The following is a 24,381-nucleotide window of genomic DNA, read 5'->3' on the forward strand; positions in this document are numbered from 1 at the left end:
TCCGACCGTCTGGTAGCTCCTTAAAAAATCTCACAATATATTTTTTTTTTTAAACCTGGTCACACTATAATCTAAGTTGCGTACACGCAATTTCCTACGCATTTAATGTTTGTGACTACACAAAACACTATAGTGTGTTTACAATGAAAATACGTCCATGAGGACAATTGTAAAAGAAAAAAAAAACGGTTAAGGATGACAATATTGACAGTGACAGTTCCTTACGAAAAAAAAATCTGAGCGCGAAGTTATTAAATTTTATTTAAGAAAACGATTTCACAGAAATTACAGTGTTGTGTAGCTTCCAATAATTAGTATAGTTGATTGTGTAGAAGCACGTGTGATTTTTAGTGACGTCTTATTATCACACGTAGAGAAATGTGAGAGTTAACTACGTTTTGAAACGAAGAGCTCTGTTAGTGAAAACATAGTAATTTCAATTAGTTTTAGGCTATAATTAGTCAGTTAAAAAAGGTGTTAGTGCAACAGTGCATGACTTGAGTACATGGAAATAGAGTTAACAACAAATTGGACGCGACAAACATGAAGTGAACATTGAAATATTTCGTGCGACGTTAGAGTTGACGTATCCGACTTGTTTGATGTAAATGAACGGAGAGGCAAGAGTTTTTGAGCCTGGTCTCACACCTGCTCATAGGACCAACGTGTTACTGAAGATTTTCAATATGATTATGTTGTTATTGGTGCCATATTATGCCACACTACACAGAAGAATGGAACAGAAAATGAGGATCAAGAAAAATACATATATGTAAGTGTTCAAAACCCCAGTTAATTTACCCTACGAGTATTTTTGTTTTATCAAGCAAACAAGACGGAGTTTTATAGTCTGCAGTAATTTTTGAGTTAGAAAAATTAAAGTCACTTAGCGATCAGACATCATATTTGAGGAAAATGAAAAAAAAAAAAAATAATTGTAGGTGAACGTAAATGAGACGTATGTCTCATATGGTTAAAGTACCTAGATGGTCCTGCAACCTTAGTTGGCAAATATTTTTGGAAAATATTTTGACCTTGTGATTTTTATTTTATCTTTCCCTCTGTTTATTGGAACGTCTATAACTTGGCTTTAGTTTCAACCTAAGATAGATTCTTACCACAGCAGTGTTTCTGTCATTGAACATAGTGGATCAGCAAGGACAGTGGAGACATGCGGTGAAAACTTCAGTGAGTGATTGGGTGAAATGTTTAGTAACGCTAGTGAAATAACAAGTGTTTGTGATATTCAACTTAAGTAATATTTTATTTATGACAAACTAGGAAAAAAAAAAGAGGAAAACTGGAAGTAGGTTGTAATCCTCAAAAACTTGCCATTGATTTTACAAATAAGGAGTCGACTTTGGAGATGAAGAAAATATTGATTAGTTTTGCTGTATTCAGGAATGAATGACTGGATCTTGTGGTTATGCTGATTGTGATCAAGTCTGCAGCGTGTTTTCGGAAGAGATTTCATGGTGTCCTGGGCTATTACACCGACTGAGAAGAGAATAGTTAGGAAGATCTTGAAATATTATCTATTTGCGTCGGACCAGGGCCAGTGGAAATGCCTCTGAGGAGGGTCAGCAGGATTCAATCATCATCATTAGCTACTCAAGAACTCATCATAGAACTAGCCAAGTATGAAGGGAAAAAAGGAAGAGAGACACCTTTGACCAAGTTTCTCAAGCCATTGTCGTGTTTGTTAACAATTTGCTAAGTTTGCTGCAACTGCAAATGCCATGAAGAAGGAATAATTTGTCTGAGGTTACAAAACTTTTGGGGCATGTTATACAATATTGAAGACATAGAATAGGACAATACAAGTTTTAAGCTCGTTTCAAGAAAAATTCATTATTTTGTTATATTATTATCCAATCAAATAAAAGTATTTTGAACCTACTTATGACATCATTTTGTATTTTATCATAAGGCAATTAAAACCAAAATAAAATTTTGCAGATAGTTTGAAAAAAAAAAAAAAAAGGAATATATTTTATCAAAACCACATCAAATTTGATGTTACATTATATTTTACAAAAAATATCAAAACCATATCAAAATTAAGGATACATCATATTTTGCGGGAAAAAATTGAAAATATGAAAACCACTTCAAAACTGCAATTACTTTTTTTTTGCAAAATTGTATTATGCGTTTATTATGAACATTACATGATGTGTAATGTAAATTCTATGAGTACATTGGTTACAAGTCAATGACTTCTTAGTAAAGAATGTTTATTTATTGCGACATACTTATGTGGAACATTATTATTTTTCTTTCTTATCATCATCATCATTATCATTATTTTAAATGCGTCATGAGTTCTTCAAAATTTTATTGAGATTCACTGTTATTATTATAGGGGTGGTAGAAGTCAAAATTTTGACTAAAATTAATTTTATTTCTATAGTGATCTGTGTGATAAAGGGCCTTATTGGCTAGCCCATCGTAAAGTTTCTCTGTCATTTAGTAGTTTCGTTCCTAGGATTATAAAATGGTGTATGGTGGATGTAAATTTATAATACGGATTTTTTTTTTTATCTAGATAAAGAAGTCGGTTCATTATATGGACAACAATTTTTTTTTTAAATCTTTATTTTGTAAGAAGAATGTATTGGATATACATTGTATGGTTAGATTATTTTAATATAACAATAACTGGACATCATAGTAGCTAGTCTGCCTGGGGTAGACGTTAGGAAAATCGAGATCGGTGGATAAGCTATTTTTCATTTTAGTTATTACAGTTAGCAGTGATATTTATTATTTATGCGTTATCACTTTTTTTACATTATATAGGGTGGTATACTGTACAATATCGGTAATCACCAGTGCAGATCCTCGTTTCTAAGCATAACTCGGTCAGTATTTTGTTCTACAAAGATCGGAGTAGGGAGGGCCACTATTTTGTTTAAGTGACTGTACTTACTTTTATAAATTTTTTGCATTTTATGCTATCAATTTTGCATTATGAACTGCAGGAAAAAAAAACAAAGACAGGAAAATTGAAAGTAGGGTAGTGAACTTACAGTGATTGACTGTGAAATAAAAGATGTTTACATAAAATGTAACATTTTGTCCGTACGAACATTTTATTTTTAGTATGTGCAGCAAATAATTTTCACACATTGTCAAATTGTTTGCGGTTAATAAATACTTTGTAAAAATGAAATATAGACGTATAAAATGAAACCTATCATAAATAAATTGAAATTTTCTTTGCCTTCGAGTCAGGGTAGAGTGGAGTAAAATGGGATACGTAAACTTTTGAAGTTATTGTGTAATTTTATTTCCATTTTTATTCGTTATTTTGATTACTTTTAAAAGCGTTGGCTTTCTGTTGAGATCGAGTGAAAGAGCGAATGAGGAAGTAAGAATGGTTACATTATGTGTGTGTATAGATTAGAGGTGATGAATGCTTATAGATGTATGAATGTTTGATAGGATGAATGGATGGACGAAGTTTGTCTTGAATGTATTCTTTTATGGAATGATTGGATTGATATAGACAGACAGCGCTGGAAAGTGGTCAAAACTAGTTTGGTCGGAATTTGCGGGAACAAACAAGGGGGGAATTTTGGGAACACATTAGTCATAAAATTCTTATTGGTTAGGTTAAAATCCAATGGATTCGACCCATTTCAAGGGTAGTTTTTTATGATTACTACTACACAAGGTAATAAGACCCATACGAAAAACACACACCTCATCTTGAATGGGATGTATTTGACAATCGACATATTTAAGGGCCGATATCGTCTAGTGAGAACGAGGCTCTTTTCAATATTTGGTTCCTTGTTATGTGTTCAAATATGTGAAGTTTAGTATCATCAAATCATTTCTTCATTTGATCATGATATGGTACCGAGTTGAGGTACATGTTTATGTCATTTAAGGTTTGTTTTATAAAAAAAAAAAAAACACATCCAAACAGATCTTAAGTCAGTATATTTTATTCAAGTATGAGACATGCGCCAAAACATGTGGCTGGAGTGATTAGGTAGAGGAATTGGTTTGAGTTCCGACAATGGAGATTGAAGGCTCTGGACTTATAATGAGAGCTCTAAAGGTTTCTTCGTAATTGCGTGGGAAGTTATTGTGAACTCGTTGAAATTATTACGATAATTATTCCGGTCCAACAGTGTGGATGGAATGAATATTCGCCGCGACCGGGGAACGAGCTAGCAAGAACGGGTTAATAGGACCTATCAGATTCACAACCTGGTATCCCTGGCGATGCGTGGACTCTGAGAAAAGAGTTATCATGGTTCATTGTCGAAATTCTGATGAGCTAATTTCAAAACTGAGTCGCTAGCAGTTGCATAGTATTGGAATACACACCACACGATTAGAAATGGGGGATATTTCCGACTGATCTAGAGATATTCTTCTTTTATTCAATTTTATTGCTTCTTTTGCTAAGTGAGATTGGATTTTTTTACAAACCACTTTGTATTTTATAAAAGAAATCCAATCGGGGGCGAGTTGTAACAGAACAAGCGTCTATGACGAGGAAATTGACTCGTTATTACATATAAAACTTACGGCGAATCAACTTTTCCTTGACCAACTTTCTTGGTGCATATTTTCTTTGGGATTTCATTGGATATTTTAACAAATAATATCTGTGATGTTTAATCACATGTATAGTCACGTCTTCACTCATAAAATTCACTGTTATTCTACGCAAAACAGGTTGGAAAAACGTATTTATCAACAAACTACGTTCACATGGACGGAATACTGACACTGACAATTGTCAGCTGCGTAACGTTCCGATATTATGTCTTGGTTTCATTTACGAGTCAAACAGGTAATAATCACTGATATTGATTATTATACTTCCTGAATATATCATTCAATGTAACAATTAAGAACAAATGTGATCTTTCATTGCGAAGTCACTTACTAAATTGATTTAAACAATCTTTCACAAAATAATATTTACGTAAAAATATTTACGGAACACTCCACTATTGGACTATATAGGTATCAATACCAATAGCTCTGTCTCTCTCTAAAACAGCTGCAATCTGCACGTGTTAATAGGCAAACATCCGCGTGATGATTGTGAACTTTATTACGTAAGGCGTACGACTTAGTAAACAAAACAGTTATGACCTTTTTCTTATGCATGTAATTTAGCGGCTATCCATTGTTACTTGTCGCTCTTTTGTCGCTCTTTTGTAGCCTTTTTGTCGCTCTTTTGTCGCTCTTTTGTAGCCCTTTTGTCGCTCTTTTGTCGCTTTTTTGTCGCTCTTTTGTAGCTCTTTTGTCGCCTTTTTGTCGCTCTTTTGTCGCTCTTTTTGAATCTATAAAAGGGTCGGAGGGAGCCGACGCGCGTCATTCTTACAATATCCACAAGACTAACAGTGTCTCTGGCTTTCGTGTGTTATACTGGTGAGTGAAGTTGTTCTGCTATTATTTCTCTGTTTGTTTTTACTTAGAAATTATTCTAAGTGATGTAAACTTTGAAATTGTGTCTCTGTTTGATTGTGCGGGGACAATATCGTCGTACAGTTGAACTTAGACCTATGGTGGAATTGCTTTACTGTCAGTTGTGGGGTTATTTTAGTGTTCTATTTATAGTGTAGTGTTACATTTAAATTGATGTGTATAGTGAAGTTTTCTGTGCTTTGTTTCTTGAGTGCCGTCAAGCAATACAAAGACTGGGTCGATGTATGGCTGGTGCTTGGAGATAAGTCTGTGTTTGGTTTTGTAGGGAGTAATTCTTGCAAAACTAAGCTTAGATTATAGCACGTAAAGAAAACTTCACTCGTTTGTTTAGTTGGTCAGTAAAATTGAATTTAGTAATTTTCTATGGGGTTATTTTATGAAAGTTATAAGCCAGATCATTGTTTGTGACAGACTGTTGTCCGGCTAAGCGCTTTATACCTTGCGGCTGTTAAACATAAGGCGTTTAGGGGTCTTTTTGTTCCAAGTGGAGGCTTGGGCGTCTTTATTTACTTACAAAAGGCGTACTTTCTCACCGGTCTCAAAGAGTCCAACTGTTGGATGGAAGTGAGGACTTTCACGATTGACGAAAGACATTAGGAGTAATCCTTGCTCACTGAAGTCGGCAGTATTTGAGGCTGGGGTCCTATATATATATATATTTATTTACTCGGTGCTCTGGTCCATGCTGGCGTTGGTCGCTGGGGATTTCGGTTGTGATTGATCCATATCTAAGTAAAGTTTGATCGCAGCTGGGTCTCCCATGTGGCTGGTACTGGTGTGTCCTAGAATACTGGATATATACACGGATAGGGCGATCTACTCTCTGCTACCCTAGCCTGCGGGCAAAAGCAGAGGGGGGGATCATAACTCAAGCCTATAGGTTGCCTATCTCAGCTTCGCTGGCTGAACTGTACAGCTTATGGTAGGGATACACTTGTGCATATTTTGAACACAAGATCTATGGTAAGTGATGGTCTGTGTTTCAGATATGCTAGAGTAGGGAAAACGATAGGACTAGGGTAAAGTCACACACTATTTCTATGAAAGTAGAGTTCTTTTATGATTGGTCTTGGAATATAATTGGTCAACGTGTATTGTGGAGAAATAATTTAACTACTACTACTTATATGGTTTGAATGGACTTTAAATGTGGTGTTTACTATCTTAAAATATGTGGTAAAACTGGTAATTTATAAAATCTCTTATTACTTAATTTATTTGAGTGAAATTAATAATTGTGGTAGCAATTTCTGATCTTTCGGTGTGGCTGCGGGACACTTAGTGTTGCTAACTGGTTTTAAAGGTAAATTCTATCAAGATGGTTAGGGAAACAAACTATTCTTTGGAATAAAAAGCATAGGTTTGTTATAGGGCCCAGTGGCATGCGAGCGCCGTCCACTGATGGAAAGTCAAAAGCTTAGAAAAGTTAGTAGACTTAGTTCTTATAAAAGTTAGCAACTGCTCGGTGTTTCGATAAAACATTAGAAAGATCGAGAAGTTATGGTCTATTAGCAGTATTGGGGAAGAGGGGGTTTAGCTAGGGAAAAAGAAACAAAACAAAAAGGGGGTTAGTTTGTAGATAGATAGCCCTTCAGGCTTACTTGCTTAGGATGCCCGATAATGTGGTTTGATTGGGCCTAAGGATTCCAGACGGTATCGCAAGTTCTCACCCCAAACCGGAATCGAAAATAGAGCGTAGCCGATGTTTTCTAAAATATTTTTTAATATTTATTTCATGAATGTTTCACTCACTAACTTTTATTCTAAAATTCCTTCATCACGTCATTAATTTTCTCACTCATAACTTTTTAGGCCTAAATCTGATAAAATACTCTTCTATAACACTATATTATTATGCTACAATAACCTTTATTCTTCTTTAAAATATAAATAAGTAAAAATTTAAATATTAGTCAAAAATACAGCTGATACTCATTAAAGGATCTAGGTTATCGCGGTTCACGTCGAAGGGTTCTACTTATTCACGCTAGACGATCACAAGGCTAAATTTACGGGGTATATTTAAAGGGGGGTTAACTATACTGTTGATTAGTCAAGTAAGTAAGTAAATAAGTAAAGGTGAGCGGAGATTTAGTTACAAAGGTCGATTCCCATCTAATCTAATCTTTTTACAGTATTGCATGTACAAATAAACAAGATTCACTGCAAATTATTGCAGTTCGCGTGAAGTCTCTTCAACATCGCAAGTTTCGGTACGCCAAAGTCATTCCCATTAAGAAGTTTACTAACTTGGTGTTATCAGTCACAAGTAGGTCATTTGAGGCTTTCCACACAGGCGGTTTCCTTTTCAGAATTTGTCTTTGATTTTCAAACATCTTTCAGTCATACAAATTACACAATTTCAATACATACATACAATCACGCCTGTTTCCCAGGGGGGTAGGCAGAGATCACGGATTTCCATTTACTACGATCCTGACAAACCACTTTCGCTTCACACACTTTCATAACGTTTCTCATACACGCTCGTCGGTCAAATACGTAGGTAACGCTCTCATTCAGATGTATAATGTACATTAATTGATAACAGAGGTTGACATTAAACATCAGTATTGACTTTGATACGTATGAACCACGGGCATAGTATCCCGAGCAAATTTTTTATGCATGTTAAAGTTGGAATCGAGCAGTTGTAAGGGTCTATAAAAGTTTAAAGAAACTATCGATAAACACTTGAAATGACTAAATTGAATACACTCTCTCTCTCTCTAATGCCTTAAGATTTCATCAATATCACCTTAAGTCTGTTAGTCTCCGCCTTATCCATATAATTATCCTCTCGAGCGGTGAATGGCTAAGTGGCTCTTACGCGATAATTGTGCTGCTAAGTGTCTTGTCTGTGCAGCGGGGGGGTTAAGTATGAGAGCTACTATGATAGATGTATATAAAAAAAGTTTTTTGATATTATCCATGTTTATTAATGATGGCCGATGCATAATGTACTACGTTTCAATTATTAGCTGTATGTGCCTTATAAATGACGTTATAAATTTATTATTTTAAACTTTTAGTAACTAATCGCCCTCCACAAGAGACCCTAAGGAGGCTGACTGACCTTTATATAGGATGAATCCACGTAAAAGTAACGTGAGTCACGACTTCATTGAGTGTTTATTTGAACCACAGCTGCAAATGAAAGGATCTATGCGTATATCGGGAAAGTAACACTTATTTAGAGATATATTATAACTTGAACTTGCATCGTGAATAAATTGAACATGCCATAAAATCGTGACTCATGTTACTCTTGCCGTGAATTGATTCTGTAGACATTTATTTAATACAATATTTATTTTAATCTACACTTTTTAAATTTGTGTTTTTGGCGCATGAACCGACAAAAAGTTTTGGGGGTTTGTGGTGTCATTTTCTTCTATTTCGTCCTTGGAACATTGGTCCTATCCTAGGAGCCACGGTTCTGCCAAAAAATGTTATCAGTTCATGTGCCAAACACCCTGTATATTAAGAAATAAAATCTAAAAGAGAAAAATCTACCCACCTATCTATTTCTGAAGCGTATCGTTTGAAGAAATCCAATAACTTGTCCACAAATTTTTAAGCCTTTCTTCAATCCTTGAATTCAATAATTCAAACTTAATCCATACTATAATATAAATGTTATGGACCAAGTGATTAATAAGGGCATTATGTATAATGCCCGGGCATTATGAATAATGCCTAGCTGTATTGGGCAAAGTGATTAATCATTGTCTAGACGCCATTTTTTATCACATTGCCCGGTCATTATGATAATGCTACGCGATCGTTGGGCAAATTGATAATAAGTTTAACAAGTTTGCATGAACGCCATTTTTATCACATTGCCCGGGCATTATGGTACTGCTACGTGATTGTTGGGCAATTTGATAATAAGTTTAATAAGTATACTGGGTGTTTCCTAACAAATAATGAAATGTAAATTGCGCTTTCTTGAATAAGCATACTTTTTAACCGCCGCCTTTAAATCTCAAGGAAGGTGGTTCTCAATTTGTCTGTTTTTTTATATTTGTTCCACGATATTCTTCCACATTCTGCAGAGCTAGTTCATCATCTAAGTTTATTAACAATTACTTTTTGACACCTAAAGTGTTAGTTTATCCCTCTCCTAGCGAGAAAGGGACACTTGGTCATACCTACTAAACAAACTAGACGTTTCACCATCTCTTGTAGTCTGAATTGAATTGAATTGAATCTTTGCCATGCGTGAAAGGACACTTTTATGATAGCGTTTACCGGTAGCTCTGCCTTATTGGCTCTCGCCCTCCCCCATCATCATCTATGTCTCACTAAGGCTCGAAGCGAGCTCTGATCTTCGGCCTATGTCGGACTTGTCGTTTAACTTAACTCTAAATCATTGATTATAAGTCCTATCTTAGCCATCCTTGACATCGAGAGGTCCTACGGCACTGCAGGTGGCTCGCGACGATGTCCTTTGTAGTTTGATATGAAACTGCATACAGTCTCTTGAACAGATCGGCACGAAAGTCTGCTGAAGCTGCGCCAATCCATCTATTAGCTTTGCTACATGTTTTATTATTACTCTGCTCAACAGAGGACGGGCATTATGTATAATTCCCGGGCGAAATTGAGCTATTCGGTATGTTATTATCACTTTGCCTAACAGAGGATCGGCATTATGTATAATTCCCGGGCAAAATTCAGCTATTCGGTGTGTCTTTTGCATATCTCTGGATCGTGGACATGCGTGGACCTTTGGGAGGCATGCGTGGGGCCAAAGCCAACAGTACAGACGCCTTTTAAGACATTTTAATCTAAAGGCAAGGGATACACGTGGCGGATACCACCCCGAGCGCACAATATGATATAATACAACCGTAGATGGTCCCCGCCAGGTGCAAAGACTATTGCAGTGCAGCACTTTTGTGCTACGATGGGAGCTAAAGTCGTGGGTTATTGTTTTTTAAGTTGGATGAACTGGATAGAGGGCTATGGGAGGAAACTATCGGGCACCTGACAATAAGTCTCACAATTGTAAAAGACAGGCGGTGACTTGCCAACTCATTGAGTAGGCCCTGCAAAACGGCCGCACACACGGTGCGACAACAGAGCAACACTTAAAGAGTGGCTGAAAGGTTGTCGAGAGGTGAGACTGCGGTAGCCAGATTCCGGTGATCCGTTCAGCAGGCCGCCGACGTTATGACACTTTCCCATTTATAATATTAGGTTATTATTACTTTTCCCAACAGAGGATGGGCACTTTGTATAATGCCCGGGCAATTTAATTATTTGAATAGTTATTATCAAACTGCCCACTCACAATGGGCATTATTCATAATGCCCGGGCATTATGTATAGTGCCCGATTTATCACTTGGTCCATAACATAAATATTACTTACATTACGTAGGTACCGCCTGCGCGACGAAGGGTTAAGTGGCACTTGCGCGCTAATTGTGCCGACAAGTGTCAGTGTGGCAGCGAGAGGATTAAGTGTGGGAGCTACGTGGAACTTTGACATATCACCTGTATCGAATAATACAATATAATGGCAAACTAAACTTTGGTGCAGCAAACGATAGAGAATAAAGTTTAGATAACATTTCTTTAATAAATACCTAAGAATTATAAAACACCTTTAAATTCAATCATTTTCTTTCATTGACACAGACATTGACAGAGCTAGTGGATTGGTGCGTGTCATATCGAATCATGCTGAATGAATGTTAGTGACCGACCGAAAAATGTCGTTAGAAGATTTGTTAAAATCGCCAAAAAAATGTATAAAATCGTTTTTATACTCATCTTAATTAGATCCTACTCTTAGTCTTGTATATGTAAGTATTTTTTTTATGTTTTGAGTTCACAATTTGGCATTTGTTATTTTCTGTAGTATTCTTATCAAGTTATCACCATATCAGGACCTTTTAAAATCCTGAAAAAGTGATCCCAACGCAACCCAAAAGTACAATTTTGAAAGTTTCGGCCCGTCCAAAAGATTCGGCCGTTTTTTGGCCGAAACCGAAACTACGGCCGAAACATGATTTTTTGGCCGAAACCGATACCGAACCTTCGGTCGGTCACTAGTCACTAATAAATTTCCTTCTAGCAAAGTGTGCTACGAAAACGCTACGCCGTAGCGCGTAGCAGCTTGGTATAGAAGCAACATTAATTACTCTGTTAAACAAAAATTATAACGTTATTATTATTATTATGTTTTAGAACCAAAATAGAAGAATATAAAAATAACATTCGCTACAATAGGCTACTTGCCTCCTAGTCAAATCAGCTTCTTTTTAAGAACTGTCAAAACGAATTTGAACGACTTGCTAATATGGAATTTATATGAAATCGAATTGAGTGACGTCACGGTCAACTGAGTTACTTTATATATTTCTACCTGACTTATTAAATAGATATTGGATTTAAAAATAACTTCTGTCTATGTTTTTCTTATAATTATCTGATGCTTTATTTCGTGCATGGTATAAAATATTTTATTTTAACTACAGTCAAGTTCCCTATTGCTGATATGGCTTGTTAAAAGTTGCTAACAACCTCAGGACCTCTAGGAAAACTCGTTGGATGACGCTCCGTAACGAACGATACGCTGGCTCTATCGCACCAACTCGGAAGCGCGATAGAGAAAGATAACCACGATACGATAACAAGCGTCAACGATTATACTCCTGGCTACAGGTGTAGTGCGATTTTTTTTCCTTTGTAATTTTACGGAAACTCACGAACATGCGGAACATGTCATGCTATTGGGTTGGCACAATAGTAATGACACACTCTACAAAACTCTATACATTTCCTTTCTTAAGTACTACTACACTCTATACATTGACTTTCATTTGTTTAGAGCCCTGAAACGACATTTGCGGGGTAAACAATTCAATAATTTCCATGATGTACAGGTGGAGTTGAACAACTTTTTCGAGGCACAGCCATCAGAGTTCTGGGTGAAGGGCATCCAAACTTTGCCGGATCGTTGGCAAGAAGTCATAGATGCTAATGGTGATTACATCATCGACTTAGCTTTTTGTATTGTAATAATAATAAAAAATATAAAACGTAAACCAAGTGACTCATTACTTTTGTGCCAACCCAATATTTCAGTCAAGCTCAGTACAAGAAGTACAAAACTAACGCTGACCGAGCTAGCACGACAAATTACGAATGTTTCCGAGGAAAAACGATGGAAAACCATGCTAGATTTGTAGTAGGTGGGCGATTCTCAGAGATGACGTTCGGTGCCTGATTTCGGTGGTGATTTTTATTTACTACTTTTGTGATATGTCAGTCTATTTACTAAAATCTAGCCTAAATATAAAAAATATTGGTGGTGGAGGCCTCCATTAGAACCTTATAGTTTGTATGAAATTTGAAATTTTAAAATCACCGAAATTATGTATGGGCACTGTAATCAATTGTCCCCACCGAAATCATTTTTTTACACATTATTCCATATTTCAACTTTATATATAACTTAATAATTAATATATTGATGTTTTTAATTTTAATTCGATGACAGGTCATGTAAAAAGACTAAATTTAACATGTTAATATACTAGTCATTATCGAGTAGTGAATTTTGTACCCATAGTATGGATTAGTTTGCTTACAAATATAGTTTTATGTTTTTACAAAGTATATCCTACTATTTAAGTCTCAAATGTTAGACAAAAATGCACAATAAACCACTTTACAACGTGGCAATAGAAGTCGGTGGTCACTTTTTTTGATATCGGTGGTCAAAAAATCCACCGAAGCCACGGAAATCAACACCACTGATATCAAATTTTATCACTTTTTTGGAGATAACTCCAATAGCATGCATGATAGAGAGGAGATGTCATAATGACGAAATAACATTCTTTCAAGGATTTATTAGTACCTTACATAACGTCAAATGCCCTAAAACTGTGGGAGTAAATTGAACCACCGAATCTTAAAAAACATGAGACCAAACCCACCGAATGACTGAGAAACCTTTAAAAAGTCCCCTTTATAAAACGGTACTTCATCTCCTCTACACTAAATGGTTAAAACATATCTAAAACATACTATATTTGTGCCACTGTGTCCCTGATTTATTAATTTGTATGAGTACTGTCATGTTTAAAAAATTACACCGAAATCAGTCACTAGCCCGGGACACACCGTAAATTTGTCTTTACTCGATGAGTTTAGCTAACATATTATTTATATATAGAAAATATGATAGGTTAACTAATACCTTATGCGTGAATACCTAAAACAACTGCAATAAACAACTCCATCTTGAGTTATGATTTTTTGTTTTGCAAATTCTGGGTGCGGGACACGACCACCGAAGGTCATTTTTCGCATTTAATATTTTATTACTTATACTATACAAATGATAAATGAATAATTTTGTAGTGTACCAAATAGAACAGAGGCTAAAGATTATGCCTGAATTAAATCAGATTTTTAGAACAGTCCGTTCTGACATTTTTCGCCCCGGACACGTAAAAACACGCCTCCTGAGAAATGCCCAGGTACAGATGTTAGATTGTACAGATTCTGTACAAGTGTACAGTCATAGACGTTAAATTTTCGTGAGACATATTCAAATATTTGATAAATATGCTCGGAGTTTAGCCATCGCGTGAACTCCTTTATGCCTGAAGAGGGACCTCCATAATTGGCCCAAAACATGTCGCAGCAGTAGCGATATAATAACGAGAGTACAACCGTAGATTCATTAAACATTTAAGTTTGCAGTCCTTGGTCACAACTTCACAAGTCACAGAACACCTTTAAGCCGATACAGGAGGGGTCAATTCTCCATACAAACGCTCTCGACTATTTCATCCCTGGTTTTTGAAGATAGTGCAATGATTTTTCAACACGGATTATTATTATTTTTATCTGTGTTGGACCGTTTTGATTTTTTAATATTCTTATTTTTAAAGACGCTAGAGCCCATCAAAAATTTCCAAAAACTGCGTTATTGACTATGGCGTAAAAAAAGCTGTGGTATTCAAAATTGGTGACAATTTGCGAAAAAGCGACAAAGATTGTTTCATGTTATTCAGATTCTTGAAATTTCGTTACGATTGATTTTTGAAGGAGGAAACAGTCGAGAGCGGAACCTCGTTTTTAAAGTTTTTTTTGCACTAATATCTTCTCGAAAAAGACGTCGAACAGTTGCATACGTCAATAAAATAAAACTAATGTTGTATATCATTCGCTTTAGTAAATGAGCTACAATTGCTGATAAGGCCAAACATTGCCAACAAGTTCACAATAATAACTAAACGTCATAAAACTAAGAAATAATACGACACCTCGGACAATGGCGATCAAATATGTGAAAGAGTCGCGTTCCTACGCACACAGTCTAACGCCGTGTCTTGCGTGGGCGACGGTCGCGCGACCGTCGCCGTCGCGTCTCATACTTCCATAATTCCATATCGATAAGGTTTGATTTCGTATGCGCCGCATCGCCGTCGCGCGACCATCGCGCGACCGTAACCCACGCAAGCCACGGCGTAAGCTCGTGTAGGTGAACGCGTACCATGCTTGAATGACTCATATATGACAGGTCGACTGGTCGCGTTTTTGACAGGCGGTAACTATGAGGTAACCGTGAGCGGGTGGGCGGCACTTTCAGCGAGGCCATACTGTGTGATAGTACTCTTTATAAATGAACTAGCTTTTGCCCGCGGCTTCACCCGCGTTAATTTCGAAAATTGCGGAATGCTCCATACAAACTTCCACCCCCTATTTTAGGAATTGATGGGTTAGAATGAGACAAAAAGAAGCCTATGTCACTCTCCATTCCTTCAACTGTATCCACAAAAATCACGCCAACACGTGGCTCCGTTTTGCCGTGAAAGACGGACAAACAAACAGACACACACACTTTCCCATTTATAATATTAGTATGGATAGATAAATTGGGGACACCTTACACAGATCAACTTAGCCCCAAACTTGCCCCAAACTAAGCAAAGCTTGTACTATGGGTGCTAAGCGACGATATACATACTTAAAAAGATAAATATATACTTATATATATAGAAAACATCCATGACTCAGGAGCAAATATCTGTACTCATCACACAAATAAATGCCCTTACCGGGATTCGAACCCAGGACCGCGGCTCAGCAGGCAGGGTCACTACCGACTGAGCATAACCGGTTGCTTTATTATACTGTGGTAATACTACCTCTATACTCGTACCTACAACTAGAATGTTCCAGAAACTCAAGTGTGACCCTTGACTCAAACGCATAGGCATGTAGGCAGGCTACAAACCAAAGCCGCACTCGTAAAAGACGTCGAACAGTTGCATACGTCAATTAGAACGCCAGGTAGGGTTGTCACGAATGCTCGCCTAGCTAGAGTCCAACCGTGACACGGTGACATGCATTTTCGAGCAAAGTAAATTGGTAAAGGAATTGGGGTGGCTAAAGTAGTGCTACCCCTTTTTTGTAAGTACAGTCAGCTGCAGAGAAAACTAGACCCACTTGTATTCAAATTTACTACTGTATTTCTCTGCAGCTGACTGTACCTATTTACCGTTTCGGACAAAATTCAATGCTAAGTTCAAAAGTAAAAGAAATTACGGTAAATTGCCCCTTCCAATAACTGGCCACCGAGCATTAAAAATGAACTTCGTATAAAAGGTAATTTGAATTCATTTTAGGCTTTATAACGGCTTTATATCGGGTAACTGTTGGGACTATATCATATAAAAACGTGGCTAAGTTACTGAGAGATGACCAGTAATAAATTTTTTATGCAAAAATGAACTAGGTAACACTGTGACTTGTTATAGTTGTTATTCATCTCGACTCGATTCCATATCATAACCATACTCCGAAGTATTGGTTGCGGGAAAGCGATTATTTATACTTTAATAGCTTTCTTTACTACAAAACAGAAACTATAAATAAAAAATATCTAACAAACTCTAAACGTGCAGAGAAATCTTAAAATATTCTTCTTTTCTACAATTGTAACATTCATTACAATGTGATTACATCGGTTTTGTAGACTCGACTCTCTCGACCAATCAGAATGCACACTGCTCGAGACGGCAAGGCGATTGTTAACCGGCTATTATGCACTGAGGCGCAATCGCCGCTAGTGGCAACCCTAATGAACTCACGTCGTCGAGTGCTTGAGAGAAACCTTACATCGCTGAGTGCGTTGAGGAACGTGTTCTAGTGTGCTAGAAATTTGGGCCTTGGTACCACGATAACTATTTTTTTCTACTCCCGAACTGTTATTCGTCATTTACAGGGTCGTGCAGACATCTTTAAAACCCTACATAAAAGTCTATTCCCCAAAGCCAGCATCCGCCGCAGCGTCCGTCACGCAGTATCGAAAAAACTGAAAACGCATTGTTAATATCGTGCCATGTCGATCAGCTTTGTAATAGGTTGAGTAGTTCAATATTTTCATTAAAGAAACTACAACCATTGATATCACGAAAATCACTTAAAAATGTGTATATTGGTGAACAATAAAGAATATTTGTATTGTATTGTATTGTATTTTTCGCACTTTCACTCGTTGATGTCATACGGTATACTGATTTGGGGAAATTCCACAGAGGCCAAGAGAGTACTGATTCTCCAAAAACGTGCGATCCGTTTACTGGCTGGAATTAAACAAACATGTCACTGTAAAGAACTTTTTCAAAAGTATGGTATAATGACGCATTTTTCGTTATACATTTTTCAAGTTTTGATGTTCGTACGGAGAAACTTGTATATGTTCAAACGCGTCGAAGTCATAGGCAAGCAGATCAGATCGACGGGAAGACTGCGAACAGTGCCGCGTCGCATGGCACTTTCATGCAAGAACCCACGAGTAATAGGCCCTACTTATTACGAACACCTACCCGCCGAATTAAGAACTGAGGTATCTGACGAAGCATTTGAACGGCAATTTATTGAATAATCCATTATATTCAGTAGATGAATATATGGAATTAAAATTGTAATAACCTGCTTTAAATTGTTTTGACATAGTTTTAATTTTACTATGACGATCACTATGAGATACCTACCTATTAGATTTTAATTTGACCTGTATTTTATTGTCTACATATTTACTTAATGACGGTAGTTTTGAAATACCATTTGAAATTCAAATTGTTCTTTCATGTTTTCTATTGCTTATGATTATCATTGACATAAATATTATTGTACCTCTTATATGTTTGCATGCCTAATTATAATTATCATTATTGACGATCATAATGTAAATTCATATAGGTTAACGTAGATTAATTTATACTGTAATTTATCATTATGTAATAAATAAACTAAACTAAACTATGTATAACGATACTGCGCGCGTGCACGGAGCACTTTGGGCACCTGAGCTGACAGTGCAAACCTTTGCGTCGAAATACAGGAAACAGTGTGAATTTCACGAAAGTTATTCAAGAAAACTATTAAAAACTAAGTGCACGGTCGTAGAAAAAGTATTGTATGCAACGGTGTTTAACTGAGTGAAAAAATACTCTAGGCGTCTTAATAACAATTTTCGGCTTCGCTTCAAATTGTTACCCACGCCACTCGTCTTTTTTGACCACCTTTAAACGCCTGTTGCATAAAATACTATAAACGATTACCCAAATGTATTACTAAAACTTTCTTATTTGGAAATAAAAAAATAAGTGCCACTTTAAAAATAAACTTAAATTTACTAAATAAGTTGGAATTGATGGAATTCAGTAGCAATGCCGAATAAACGTTTGGCATTAGCTCCAACTTCATTTGGCGTAGAAACCAAACCATAGAGGTAATTTGCAAGCAAGTGCAAGTTCAGTACCAATTTTAGAGTTAAATCCGTGTTGCATATGCTTTTTGACTACAGACGGAGTACGGTATAAGAAAGCATGTTACTAGAGTTGTGCCTGCTCGTTCACTGAAAAGATCGCTCCCAACTAGTACGATCTCCGAAGTGTACTAGTTCATTCTTTTAAGACATTTAGGACAGTAGTACACCGAGAGAGCGAGAGACAAGTTGTGCATATGGCGTAGTACAGTAACGCTCGCTCGTACTAGCCGAGCGCTGATCGGCCGTTTTCGCGCGCTCTCGGTCCGAGTCAGTCGGTTCTAGTTCGGTTGTGGTCGGATCACACGGATCCCTTTGCTGTCATTGTCACTTCTCGGCTCTTCGCTCCCATTCTGTTGCGCGTGTGTGAGTGTACTAAATGTACTAGACAGCAGAATCATTTGGGAGTAGTTCGGTCTAGTACAGTGCAGGGAATCGTGTCTTTTGTACTATTAGTACATGTATTACACGTGTCGTATTTACTACTCGAACTACAATCCAACCACAACAAATCTAAAAAATCTGGATCAAATTCAAAGCTTAAACAGTCAGAATACGGCTCCATTGCAGTGTCTGTGCTAGTGACAAGATGCGTGGGTCCGGAAATGAGTCCTTCGCGGCCGGAACTGGCTCTAATGAGATTTGTCGCCTCTACTCGTTCCGCCGTTTAGGACCGTCTTCAAAACTTTGGGTAATGGATAATAAGCCATGAACTGAGTTTAACTCCCTCATGCAGTAATTATGATTGACTCACTTGAGTCACTATGACTCTGAAATTAGCAATAACATATAACGTTTCATGTGTGTTAAAGTCATAAAACCTAGGTAGTGCTCGATAGAGTAAAAAAGTTTAGTAAGGATCTGTTCGAGAAAGTATAGATAGGTACACTGAAAAGCCTTTTTTGGAAATTTACTTTTAAATTCAAAACTCTATTAAGAACTCAAACTCAAAGATTCAATTAAGAGTGTAAATATTATTTGGCTGGCCTCAAAATTTACTTGAATTTCTTTCTTCAAATTAGATTCGATATTGATTTTTTTTTCATATCAGTGGCAGCTTTAACCAACTTAAACTTAATGAAAGCGTACCCTCATGAAAACTTTCACAGCAGCCGCCATTTTTCATTACCAAAGTTTCGTACACTAATTACATCCTGGTCTTTGGTCTCAGCCCTTTGCCGTCCAGGAGTAATTGACAATCAAAACGGTACACGTCGGGAACAACTTCGTTACGGGCCCGATGTGCAGGAAAATTAGTAACGCAATAATGGGGCGTGCTTAATAAGATAATGTACTGGGACAGTGGGAGTGACTGCTTGTGGACTCCGCATGTTATTTTTCAAGTATTTTACTGGATTGATTGGAATTTCAAGCAAACACAACATAACAACAACGACATACAATACAACCAACATATTTTATTGCAAATCCTATAAAAAAATGTTACTATTACTTGCTATTTATGATAATATATGTTGCCTAGTTCCAAGTGGCCAAGTACCTGGTCGAGAGTACTATATTAGCTACCTATCAAAGTTCACTAACGCGGTTGAGTTAGTGTGTACCTAAAACTAAAAGAACGCAATTGATTGTTCTTTAGAGATCCCCAGATAGATCAAGATTAGGTTTGAAGCCAACCGACCTAATAACTCTAACCCAAGTACTAAATGCCTAGTATTCAAACACTAATGCATAGTGTAACCGTCTAGTCTTGGTCCTCGTAAAGTGATCTATTCTAAAGGTCATCTCGCCGAGGCGATCGCGTAGTAATCAGATTATACGCCGTCGATGACTGTCTTTTGACGTTTGGAGCGAGATTGCCTGAGAAAATGTATTTAGTGCTCCGAGGGAATGTAATTCAATATAGCTGAACCGAGAGTGGAGCGATGCGGATGTGCGGGGAGGGTTTTGAGTAAAATTTGTCTAGGAGGTAGGGCATAGCGAATGATATTCCGCTTTGTGTGGTAGGGCACAGCACAGCGGATATCATCTCGCTCGAATCTAGAGCAGAGCCCAACTGGGGAAGTACCTCCGCCTTACCACAGACCGCAGCCAAATAGCACTAAACCCTACTCATAGTGTTGTGTTCCTGCCGGTGAGTATAAGGCTACCAGAGCACAACGAGGGTGCGGTGTGCTGGTGACGGAAGGACCTATTACGGAGCTAATTTGTTCCGTCTATTGTCCTATGAGTCGTCGGCACTCCTTTTTGCTGGCTACAGCAAAAGGAGGTGTATAAATTTATAATGGGTTGGCAACGCGCATGTGACACTCCTTAAGTTGCAGGCGTCCATAGGTTACGGTGACTGCTTTCCATCAGGCCGACAGTACACTTGTTTGCCACCAGCGTAGTATTAAAAAAAAAAATATTATTGTCGTGTCAAAGTAACTTATTTGAAAAGAAATCGGTTGGCAGAGCGCTGGAATATTGGTCCAGAGGCCGTGAGTTCGGGTCTCACCCAGGGCAGACATTTTCCACTTTTAAATTTATTCTAAGCCTAGTGGCATCGATTGCAGACGTTTCTGCTAATCAGAAGTTAAAAATAAATAAGACATAGTATATATTTATAATATTATTTATTTACGTCGTCAGTGCCGTTCAGTGTGCTGTCCCGCAAACCCCGCTGGCTCCACAGAAAACCAGCGCCGTTGACCACGCTAGCCGTGTCATCTGCAATGCTGAGTGGAGACCATTTTAGGCCTCACATCGTTATTACTACTTTTTACCTTGTGCAACTTTTTGTCCTATTTTATCTATTGATGTTTGATGTGTTTTATCCTACTTTATTAATTGATTTGTACTTACTGATGTGTTGCCTGAATAAATAAGTTCTATTCTATTCTATTCTAAATATTTACTCGACTGTGGGTGTGGGATATGATGTGTGGATTAGATTGTGGCGTACTTAGGCTAACAACCTGTCACTGCAATGTCACAATTTTATTTTCTTTCAACCCTTTATTTGCCAAGAGTGGCACTGAAATTTGAGTGATGTCATGTGCTCATTTATGGGATTCTCCTTGCGTTATCCCGGCATTTGCTACGGCTCATTGGAGCCTGGGTCCGCTTTGACCCATTTATGGGACACAGGCGTGATTGTATGTATGTATGAATTTTTAGTCATGACAATAATAATTTATAAGTACTCTTTATTTGCAAAATATGTAGATCGTAATACGAAATAAGTGAAAACAATTCCTACGAGGGACGTTCAAAAAGTAATGAGAATGGATATGTTCCTGTATCTTGATTTAATTTTTCTTAACTTGTCCATGTAGCAGTACTCATTAAAGTGAAATTGCATAATTCAAATTTTTACTACTTTCATTTGTTTTTCTTTGATATGTAAATAATTAACACAAGGTGGGGGATGAAAATTTTCAGTAAAATAAGAGCATGTTTTCATGAATATTTGACATGTCGTGAGTTCATTTCTGACATGAATATCAAAAATAATCATACTTTAAATTAAAGCTGGGTTTATCCTTTGTTAGTAACAGCAATAAAAAAAGTTCGTATAGATACATTTTCAAACGGTATGGTATCCAAAAAAAATCTAGGTGCTGTTGTAACTAAACCGCCGCTCACCTTACTTATTTACTTACTTACTTGACTAACCAACAGTATAGCTAACCTCCCTTTAAATATACCCCGTAAATTTGGCCTTCATCATCGTCTAATGCGAGTATGTAGAACCCTTCGATGTGAACCGTGATAACCCAGATCCTTTAATGAGTAACGACTATATTTTGAACTCTAGTTATTTTTTAGTTTGTAAATATAAATAACCTGTTGTCAGAGCATAATATAATTTAAAACGTTACAGAAATAGGAAGTTATAATAAGAATAATGATGTAATGTAAATATTTTGGTTTTTGAACTAGTTTATTGCAGCACTTAGAAAATGAATATTTAAAATATTTTTGTAATCATCCGCTACACCTTATTAGTGGTCCCGGCTTGGGCAAGGGCTTGCGATACGGTATGGGACCCCTGACCTGACCAAACCACTTTATCAGGATCCTAAGCAAGTAAGCCTGAAGGGCTATCTATCTACGAACTAACCCCCTTTTGTTTTGTTTCTTTTTCCCTAGCTAAACCCCCCTTTCCCCTATACTGCTAATAGACCATAACTTCTCGATCTTTCTAATGTTTCAACGAAACACCGAGCAGTTGCTAACTTTTATAAGAACTAAGTCTACTAACTTTTCTAAGCTTTTGACTTTCCATCAGTGGTCGGCGCTCGCATGCCACTGGGCCCTATAACAAACAAATCCTTTTATTCCAAAGACAGTTTGTTTCCCTAGCCAATTAGATAGAATTTACCTTGAATAAACAGTTAGCAACACTTAGCGTTCCGCAGCTACACCGAGAGATCAGAAATTGCTACCACAATTATTAATTGCACTCAGATAAATTAAGTATTAAGAGATTTTATGAATTACTAGTTTATCACATATTTTAAGATAGTAAACACCACATTTAAAGTCCATTTAGTCCATAGAAATACACGCCTATCAATTATACTTCAAGACCAATCGTAAAACAACCCTAATTTCATAGAAATAGTGTGTGACGTTACCCTAATCCTATCTATTTCCCTACTCTAGCATATCTGAAACACCGACCTTCACTTACCATAGATCTTGTGTTCAGAATATGCACAAGTGTATCCCTACCAGAACTGTACAGTTCAGCCAGCGAAGCTGAGATAGGCAACCTATAGGCTTGTGTTCTGATCCCCCCCTCTGCGTCCGCAGACTAGGTAGCAGAGAGTAGACCGCCCTATCTGTGTATATATCCAGTATTCTAGGACACACCAACACCAGTCACTTGAGGAGACCCAGCTGCGATCAAAACTTTGTCGTTTAGGTATGGATCAATCACAACTGAAATTCCCCAGCAACCAGCGCCATCGTGACCCAGAGCACCGAGTAAATAAATATATATAATACAAGACCTAGCCTCAATTACTGCTGACTTCAGTGAGCAAGGATTACTCCTAATGTCTTTCTTCAATCGCGAAAGTCCTCACTTCCATCTAGCAGCTGGACCTTGAGACCAGGGAGGAATGTTCGCCTTTTGTAAGTATAAAAAAGACGCCAAGCCTCCTCAGACTTGGAACAAAAGACTCCTAATCGCTCCTTTTTGGCACCGTTAGGTAAGAAGCGCTTAGTCGGGCAAACTGTCTGCCCAAGCAATGACCTGGCTTAGTAAAATAGCAAAATAACCCCACAAAAAACTAAATTCAATTTTACTAACACAACTCTTTGTAAAATCACATAAATAAACCGACAAGTGAAATTTCCTTTAATTACTATGATCTGGGCTTAACTTTACAAGAATCACTTCCTATAAAATCAAACACAGACGCTTTCCCAAATCTCAGCCATACATCGACCCAGTCTTTGTATTGCTTAATGACACTTAGGAAATCACAGCGTAGAAACTTCACTATACACGTTAAACTACAAATAACTCTACACTTAATTAAAATGTAACACTACACTATAAAAGAACACTAAAATAACCCCCAACTGACAGTAAAGCAATTCCACTACAAGCCTAAGTTCAACTGTACAAAGATATTGTCTTCGCACAACCAAACAGAGACACAATTTCAAAGTTTACAATCACTTAGAATAATTTCCAAGTAAATACAAACAGAGAAACAATAGCAGAATAACTTCACTTACCAGTATAATACACGATAGCCAGGGACACTGTTAGTCTCGTTGATATTTGAAGAATGACGCGTGTCGACTTGATTCGACCCTTTTATAGTATCTATTTGAGACATAATTGGGACACAATTGGGATATAATTGGGATGTAACTGGGACATTTCTGGGACGTAATTGGGACATGGGACATAATTGGGACATACCTGGGATACAACTGGGACATACTTGGGATATAATTGGGACGTAACTGGGACTTGGGACATAATTGGGATACAACTGGGACATACTTGGGATATAATTGGGACGTAACTGGGACGTAATTGGGATATAATTGGGACTTGGGACATAATTGGGACACAACTGGGACATACCTGGGATACAACTGGGACATACTTGGGATATAATTGGGACGTAACTGGGACTTGGGACA

At 37.2% G+C, this 24,381-nt stretch overlaps 1 protein-coding gene across 2 annotated transcripts in view; it reads left to right on the top strand.

Annotated features, from left to right (window-relative positions):
- The window catches only part of LOC125227940 (sodium-dependent dopamine transporter), a 54,510-nt gene that overhangs the window by 14,120 nt on the left and 16,009 nt on the right, over positions 1-24,381 (top strand). The gene's annotated exons all lie outside the window — the stretch shown is intronic.

This window comes from Leguminivora glycinivorella, chromosome 7 (genome assembly GCF_023078275.1).
Source record: "Leguminivora glycinivorella isolate SPB_JAAS2020 chromosome 7, LegGlyc_1.1, whole genome shotgun sequence".
NCBI classification, from domain to species: Eukaryota; Metazoa; Arthropoda; class Insecta; order Lepidoptera; family Tortricidae; genus Leguminivora; species Leguminivora glycinivorella.